At 40.1% G+C, this 8,827-nt stretch overlaps 1 pseudogene; it reads right to left on the bottom strand.

Annotated features, from left to right (window-relative positions):
* Positions 1-103: 103 nt before the first annotated feature.
* On the bottom strand, positions 104-8,367 carry LOC139638024 (adhesion G protein-coupled receptor E1-like; annotated as a pseudogene).
* Between the last annotated feature and the right edge of the window lie 460 nt (positions 8,368-8,827).

Genomic DNA, 8,827 nt, shown 5'->3' with positions numbered 1-8,827 from the left:
ACACGGCTCTTACTATGTGCCCATTCCCATTACAATATGTAAAAAATATGAAGATGCTCAAAAGAAAATCACACTCTGATTTTCTTTTTATTTGGTGTGACCCTCAGCCCTGCAGTCCTTGAGCCTTGTCCAGGTCTTCAGAAACTGATGGTGTCTCTTTCTGTGATATAGTGCATAACACAAAGAAGTTGAGAGGGTTTCACCATAGAGATATTATTAACTACTTTTAATATATTACACAGGGAACATGAATTTAAGAAAAATAAATAAACCTAATCCTACCAGAGAGGCTTGTGGAGAGGAGTCAGAGGAGCAGGTTAGCCATTTTTTGTACTCCTCTTGCACCTGTGGAAAATAAACACTCAACAAACATAGGACTTTAACTCCTTACAATTTCTGATCTTATTTTACAAACAATTATACTTGGATTTCTTGAAACACAAAATCAATTTTATGTTGTACCTCCTTGTTGAGCAGACAGTGGATGATGTAGAGGAAGGTCCCTTGTTGTCAGTTGAGAATGATAAAGAGGAACTGAAAGAAGATGTTGGACTGGTACAGGCCTAGGATCCAGGACAGCCCAGCACGATAAACTGGGCCACGATCTTGAACACAATAAGTCTGAGGGAGACAGTGTATCGTCACGGCACATTATAAAACAAAAAGAAAGAAGATAATAGCTCCCTGGAACACAGAGAATGGCAGAAGTCTGCCTCCACAGACGCTGTAGCTGAGGTCAACAAGCACATAGCAGGCAGGCCTATATAAAGAGACGTCAGGCTCACAGTATGACACACTGGAGCTTATTCCTTATTAGTTCCCCCTTGACCCTGTGTCACCTTGGTAGGACAAACTTCCACAGACTGTGCAATGTGTTGTTGGCCTGTCTGTCCCAGGCAACACATTCCTGCTCTTTTTCACAAGAGGTACGGGCCGGCTACTTACAAAGTAATGCATTACTGTTACCACATTATTTTTTACCTGTAACGGTAAGTAAGTAAGGCAAATTGTCCCAATTTCCGTAATCACATTACAATTACTGATCTAACAGATAGGTTATTGCTTGAGTTACATTCTTTAGCTTCTTTAACCTCTTTATTGGTATTATATTCCTTCAAGACATGTAGGAAATATTGAAATTACGACTAGAGCGCATGTGAATGAGCCAACAAAGTGGTAAAACTGACTCTGAAAGTCAGAATTTAAAATGTGCCTTCAAGTACTTTTATTTGTCAGGGGGAGATAGCTAATTGGCCAAGTGAATTGTTTTGGGTCTTGTTCTAGGCCAGGGCAGTGACAGACTATCACCCATTATGGACTTTGCTGTAGGCTCTATCTTTATTATGCAATGTAACGAGTAGTGTAACTAATTACTTCTCTCAAGTATTACTTTTTTCCAGTAACGACCCTGAGACTAGTGATAGTACACACACACCCACATTCTCTGTGTGACATATAGTACAATGGTAGGTTATGTATATAACCCAGGTTTCCTGAAAAAAGAGAACAAGTGCAACAACAGAAGCTCTTTCTATAACCATAATAGTCATGGCAAAATGCAGGCATGAAATAAGGGCATGAGTGCCAGTAAAACATATTTAACATAAGATAGCACTTCATTGATCCCCTTGGGGAAATTCACTCTAGGCTCCAGTATTATCTCTGTTGCACTTGTCTTAACAGAACTTGATTTACTTTAAAACACAAACCTGGTATCTTTTGACTGAGAGATGTTACTCTTCATGTTGGCCAGTGTAGGTCTCAGACACCAGAGAGTTGCACAGAACAAGATCAAATTCAGCTGAAGGAGAGAACCAGAAAAAGTGAGTGTACATGAGCTTATATATGAGTAATTGTATATATGAGCCCAGTCTACATTTGTGTAAGTATAAATCCATGATAATCCACTCACAGTGAGGGCCGCAATTACTGGCCCTGTTAAAGCCCAGTTGAAGTTGTCATCTGTGCTCAGCCAGCACCTGTATCATGAACACAATATCTAATATGTGAGAGCAATAATGTAGCGTGTTTGTGTGTGTGTATGAATGTGTGTGTTTATGTATGTCTCTGTGTTCACTCTGTTGCTATACTAAATTATTTGTGCTACTCACATCTCAGTACCACCATAGCCATCAGACTTCACCCATGCTGACACGGCCACAATCACCAGGGGAACACCGTAACCAATCAGGTAGAGAAGTGGCTTGGGGAGGCCGTCCCTCTCAATGACCTGCACCTTGGAAAGCCTCCAAACCAACAGGTGCAGCTGCACAGCTTCCAACAGCATCCACACAAAACTGGCCACTACCAGGAAGTGGAGCAGCCCAGCTATGACAGTGCAGGCCAGCTGTAGAAAATTAATTATGAAAATCTGTAAATCGAATATATATGTTACAGTTTATGTGGACAAACAGTCAATGTACACATGGTCAATTTGGTCACTGGTCAATTTGTACATTAAAGGAGGGGTATGTTTTGCTTTTTCAGCGATTTTATATAATTACCTGGTGTCTATAAAATACATCTGTTAAGTTTTTAGTTTTTTTCAGTAAAAATTGTTTAGTTATAGCTTTAGCTATTCACTTCCCAGTGGTTGTTTCCCACCTACAAGAAAATATGTCGTTTTACATAAGCAGCTTCTTATGCTAATGAGCTACTGCTCTGATTGGCTGGCCATTCTAGAAGGCTGGTCGATTTCAGGTCGATTTCAGACAGTCCAGTGGCTGTGTCTCAAACGGAAGGCAGCTGCCTGCTGCCTTGCTGTCTAGCGAGGCAGTGTCCTTTGGAGGCAGCGTTTTTGTATGAAGGTAGCTGTAAAGGTATCTGGATTAAGACAGACTTCCAAGGCAGCAATGCGTCGAGACGTCATGACATCGCCAAATACCGGCAGCTGCCGTCTGTCAGTTACAGCGGTTATACTGCCACCTGTTGGTCATTTGGAATAACTGCTTATATATTTTTTAGTGATAGTATTCAGTACAAATTCAAATTTTATATAGATTTAATAAAATAGCTAACGTTAATACTATAACAACCACAATAGTGTAAAGTATTAATACAACTTAAAAAATCACTCAGTCGGTCATAATGTTGTGAAATAAGTTTTTAAATATCAGATTACTGAGTTTTCTGCATTGATGCAGAATTGTTCAAGAATAAATTGTGATGCATCAATAAAGAATCGATTATCCCCTCACCCCTACAGAGGAGTAGAGGAAATACAGTTTGATTGCACTGGTGGTTTCACATTATTTACGCAGTAGTTTTAAATATTCATTATTTACTTATCTGGTTTGGTTAAGTTAAATGGAGACCAACCTTGTGGCACACTGTAAAATACAGTGTTGAGGCTGGAAGAGGCTGCCAATCTTCTCCACGATGGTCTTGTTTGTATACAGTTAATATACTAATGTCTCAAAATAAATGTAGTAATGATTTATTGATGTTAATATGCTACACACAGCACCTTTAACGTCCTCAGTAAGATTTTTGAAAAGTTGAAATTAGCAAGAATCTGGCATTATGCTTTAAGGTTTGACACAGGTTTATAGGTTGGTTCCCTACATCAAAAATGAATGCTGCTCTAAAGCTGCCAGTCATCGTTGGCACATAGCATTCTTCCAGTGACACTCTTCTCAGTTTTGATCTCAGGAGCCTTGTGCCTGGTAGATGCACTGCTGATAGTAATAATTTAGAAGCAAGTCCTTGAATTTGGTGAAAGATGGACTTTCTACCAGAGAGGTGACTTCAACAAACTTATTCCACTCTGATACACTTTGCATGTATGATTTCCTTTCTATGGTCATCATACTTTTCATCCAAGCATAAGACGACAATACAAAACGCATTAACTACTAATGACCGATACCTCCTGTTTGACATATCTGTCATTCCACAGCAGCAGTAGATGGGATAGGCCGAGGCTGATGCAGAGGTGAAGACGGGCTGTGTTGTTGATCTTGGGGTTCCAACTACACAGGAGGAAGGTGAGGATGGCCAAAGCAAAGAAGAACAGCCCAATAATTACACACACTCGGTTCAGCCATTCTAGGAAAGGATCCTCTGGTGGAGGCTGAGAAGACAGAGGAACACACACACACACACACACACACACACACACACACACACACACACACACACTCTGATCAACCTGACCTTGGGTGTGGGACTTAGCAAAACACATGTACAAACATATCTTACCTCCCCAATTTGCAGGATGAGGGCAAAGGTGGAAAGGTGAGAGCAGCTGCACACTGTGTAGTTTTCATCAGAGTATGCAACCCAACAGCCCTCTACTGACCAACGCATGGTCTCTCCCTCATCTCCTCCCTTGTCATCTCCCTGTCTCTCTCTTTTCTTCTCTCCTTTGTCCTCCCAGTACACACAGGTCACCGTACCAGAGTCAGGTAATCTCTGAAGAACCAAGAGAAACAAAGATTATTAGTCACAAAATACCTTTATGTTGTTAGAGAAGTGGATGGATGGATGGTTGGATGGACTGTGGGACACCTTCTTGTGTTGGATAGTGAAGTTGACAGGCTCGGAGAAATTGCTGTGGTTGGTTTTGGGCAGGGTGGCAGTGATGACATCAGAGTACATCTCTGTCTTGTTCTCTGTTTGAAAGTATTGATGACTAAGAAGATTCTCCATCCCTCTGAGTGTCATGAAGGCAGCTGCTGCAGAACCTGGAGATACAGGCCGTCAAACTTTCATTCATCATCAGTTAATCATTTGTCTATGCCTTCGTAATTATCGTCATCATCATCATCATCATCATCATCATCATCATCATCATCATCATCATCATCATTATCATCATCATCAACCTCTCACCATTGTTGCTTTTGGCTACAGCTTGCAGGTTGATCTCCATGGTGTTTCCTTTGGCTGAGAGGGAAGTGCTGTTCTCAGTGTTGCTCCCTGGACCAATAGCTTGTAGACTCAAATCTGGCACATGGACAGGAATTAGAAGAGGTTGACTAGTCATTTCTAATAATTAATTACTCATTACATCCTAAATTAATCCCAACACTGCATTACATCTACACTGCATGTCCCTTTATACCAGGCATTAACATGTGTCTTGGGTGATTGGATTATAATGGGAGAGCGCTTAACTACACAAAAATACAGGTGTAAATACACCCAAGATGCACTGAGGACAAATTGTAATCTGATAGCCCAAACCACCTCCGGAGGTGGTCAGGGACACATTGTAACCATAAGTGTACATTACATGTACACTTATGTAATTACACTGTTTTTTTTTCCAGCATACAATAGCTAGCCTGCACAGGCAAAAATACTTCACCAGTCTTGCCTTCATTCCCACATCCATACAGTCCTCTAACAGTGGTGGCACTGCCCATGGCTGAAATGAAAGAAGCAGCAGCCATCCCCTCTGCTGCTGTCTACGGTATACAAGTTGTCTAAGATGGATTCCTCCTCCATTTAAAGATATAATAATGCAACTTGATGAGCGGCCACTATCTTTCAAATGACCCACACCCACAGTTCTTTCAAAACGTAACCATTGGGGGAGGAAGTGATGAGGTTGTGTGAATCTTGCGCGAGAAAGCAACCAGATCTCAATGTGGACTTGACACTGACAGCCGAGACACACATTAATGGTGTAAATGTAATCCGGCTAAATGGTATCCAGAAACACTCAGGATATGAGATGCATGTGAATACCAGGTGTAAAGGGAATGTTGTCTTACCCACTGTTGAAGTCTGCACAGTTTTGTTGGTGTGATTCTGAGTTTGCTCCACCAGGGAAGAAGCCAGACATTCAGAGATGTCCAGGACAACACCGCCAGTCTTCCCATCTCCCTGAGAACTCGTCTTCTGACCTGATCTGGACTGAACTCCAATTCCAGACACCATCTATGGCAATGAGTCAATGACTTAGAAACTGAGTGATTGCATGAATGAATGAATGAATGAATGAACAGACACCTCCCATTTCCCACCAAACACACACACACACACACACACAGTGATGTGAGTGATGACAGAAGGTAAAAGTACCGCAACTGTGGAGAAGATGTTGATTACCATCTGACAAGAGAGGATATATAATGAGGAAGAGTTCGAAAGAATGAATGAAACAAACAGTAAGCTAACAAAATTTCTGAACAATGATGAATGATGAATTCATGGCTCATATCAATCTTCCCAACTGACTGGCTCTGATAGGCTGTTATCTGCTTTGTCGTTCAGCTGCTTGCCCAGTCTATTGAGGAAAAACATTTCCCTAGTCTGGCCCTGTAAGAGGAACACATACCCGACATGTTAATTAGTTGCTGACAACGGCTACAAACATTTTTTATGATGGTTTATTATTTTAAAGATGTTCTGAATCAGACAGTATATCACTGTGAATGTATTGTCATGACAAAAGCCAATGCAAGCAGAAATGTGTCACCACCACAAACATCATCTATAATCTGCTACTTATTTTCATTTGGTCCACATTTTGAGTTATCCATCCATGTGTAAAGTATAACTGCTATTGTGCACACGATATACAGTATATGAAACATGTTGCATGCAAAACGAGTGAATGTGTTGCTTTCTTGTTACCTCTAGAGAAATCTTGTTATTTTCTTGATAACTCAACTCCAAACTGAAGTGATGGCTAGTGGCTGAAATCGGTTGCTTTTATGAAACTCACTGAGCTGAGTTAAGCTACATCAAGCACATGCTTAAAAAAAACTATGCACATTTTCTTAATTGTGTTCACATTTGAATTAATTTGTTTGCATAAAATTGTGTGCACAAAGTACTGAGAACAAGGATACCCTACCAAAATAATAGGGAACAATATGTATTTTGTGCACTTTGATTAATGAAAATGAGGGCATGAGGCTTGTCTCCTGTGCACTTAATAGCATCTTGTTTCCTGAATGTAGTAAACTGGCCTCAGCATATATATCTTTTTCATTTCCTGAGGCCATTCACGGTCTACATATGAGGCAACCATAGTATAAACAGATGGTGTAGAAATTGTGATTTTAAGACTGTGCTCATAACAACATGAATTTTGTGTTTTCTTTGGCTTTTGGCTAAATTATTTCCTCAGCAGACTCCCATTAGCATTACTTAAATTTGTCTTCAGCCAAGCTGTCACTGTCTTGTCTCCTTGATATGGTTCTGGCTAGACCACAAACCACACAGTGTCCAAGTACAATAATAATGAACTACTATCTTATTATTAGCATAGTTTGAACAATTGTAGAAAAACAAAGTTAAAAGTTACTTCAGGAGGATTCAGATCATTTAGGATATCTTGAACACCTGTGATGGGGGAGAGAGAAACATCATATTAGATCATATGTCGATAAGAATAATTGGTCCGTTTTTGGTAATTTTTGTTGTATTGGTCCACAAAACTTACTCTGACACTGTGATACCCCCATCTTCCACCAGACTCCAGTGGAGGGGAAAAACCCATCAGGACAGGAACAATTGAAGGTCCCTGGTACATTAGTACACACAGTTTGTGGCCCACACAAACCTGGTGTCTCACCACACTCATCTATGTCTGTTTAGAGAACACAAATTTAGGGTGTAAACAGGAGAACTACGGCAGTGCAACAACCAGGTGACTTGGAGGTCTAAGTGTAAGATGTGGCAAGCTGCTAAAAAGTCGAAGCTTAACCCTAACCCTTAACCAAAGGTGATTTTCTTACCTCCTTATTCGTTCCTAAAATTAATCATTAGAGACTGCAATGAAATCAAATGGATAACGGATTCATCACTAACAGGAACGTTTTGCTGATATTTTTGAAACTATGGCCATATCATATGTTTCCGTGAGCATTCTACAAACACAATAATGAGAACATACAGTAGGTGAGAGAACTGAAGCAGCTTTGATGTCACGTAAGTGACACCTGCTTTCATATAAAGACACATAAGTTGTCACTATATTCAAACATCGAACGAGTTGACACACCTTGGCATGGGTTGACATTACTGGCTATGAAGGCGACGTTGTACAGGCGGTAACCTGCGAGACAGCTACAGATATGAGTTCCAATAGAGTTGTGACAGTCTGCATTGGGACCGCAGATAGTGCCATTTGTCACACACTCGTCTATGTCTGAAGAGAAAGAGTGTATAAAGATTAATATAATATGCAAATTTCCCAAAATTAGATAACCTAGCCACAAATGGCAATCACACTGCACATTTCACCTCTAAGACATTTGGGATTACCTTTACAAAAGTTAAAGATGCTGGGCACTGACTCAGTGTCTGCTGCTTGAAACCCCGATTGACAAACACAGATGTGAGCTCCAAGTGTGTTGGTGCAGACAGAGTTAGGACCACAGATACTTGAGTTGAAACACTCGTCAATATCTAAGGAAGAGACACAAAAATTAGCAAGCAAAATTATTTTCTTCATATCAATGATTGAATGTGATTTGAATGTAATCTCATCTCTGGCTCCGTAGCTGATCAGATGCCATAATGTCTTCTATGAGAACACAGTAATATTAATCTACTTGGCTTGCTAGTTAATGTTAGCAGCTGCACCATTAGCAAACATAGCTTATTGCATATTACATACATAGAAAACTGCTTATACAACAATGTGCCTTTATCTGAAATGTCAAAGTATTTTTTGTCTTACAATCACAGAAAGATTCCGCTATATGTATCACCATGCATCACTTCATCAGCTGTCCATGTAAATAATGTAATAACAACAAATAACACAGAAATCCTATCAAATCTTGTTTATGGCTTTTCTTAGCACAGCAGCCGCCCTTCTTTCTCATAATTTTACTGAATAATAATGATAAAATTAATATACAAT

The sequence above is a fragment of the Centroberyx affinis genome, unplaced genomic scaffold, assembly GCF_046629955.1.
Source record: "Centroberyx affinis isolate AG114_WGS23_722 - 3 ecotype Tasmania unplaced genomic scaffold, CSIRO-AGI_Caff_v1 ptg006035l_1, whole genome shotgun sequence".
Taxonomy (NCBI): Eukaryota; Metazoa; Chordata; class Actinopteri; order Beryciformes; family Berycidae; genus Centroberyx; species Centroberyx affinis.
This window is presented reverse-complemented; position numbering and strand designations above follow the sequence as displayed.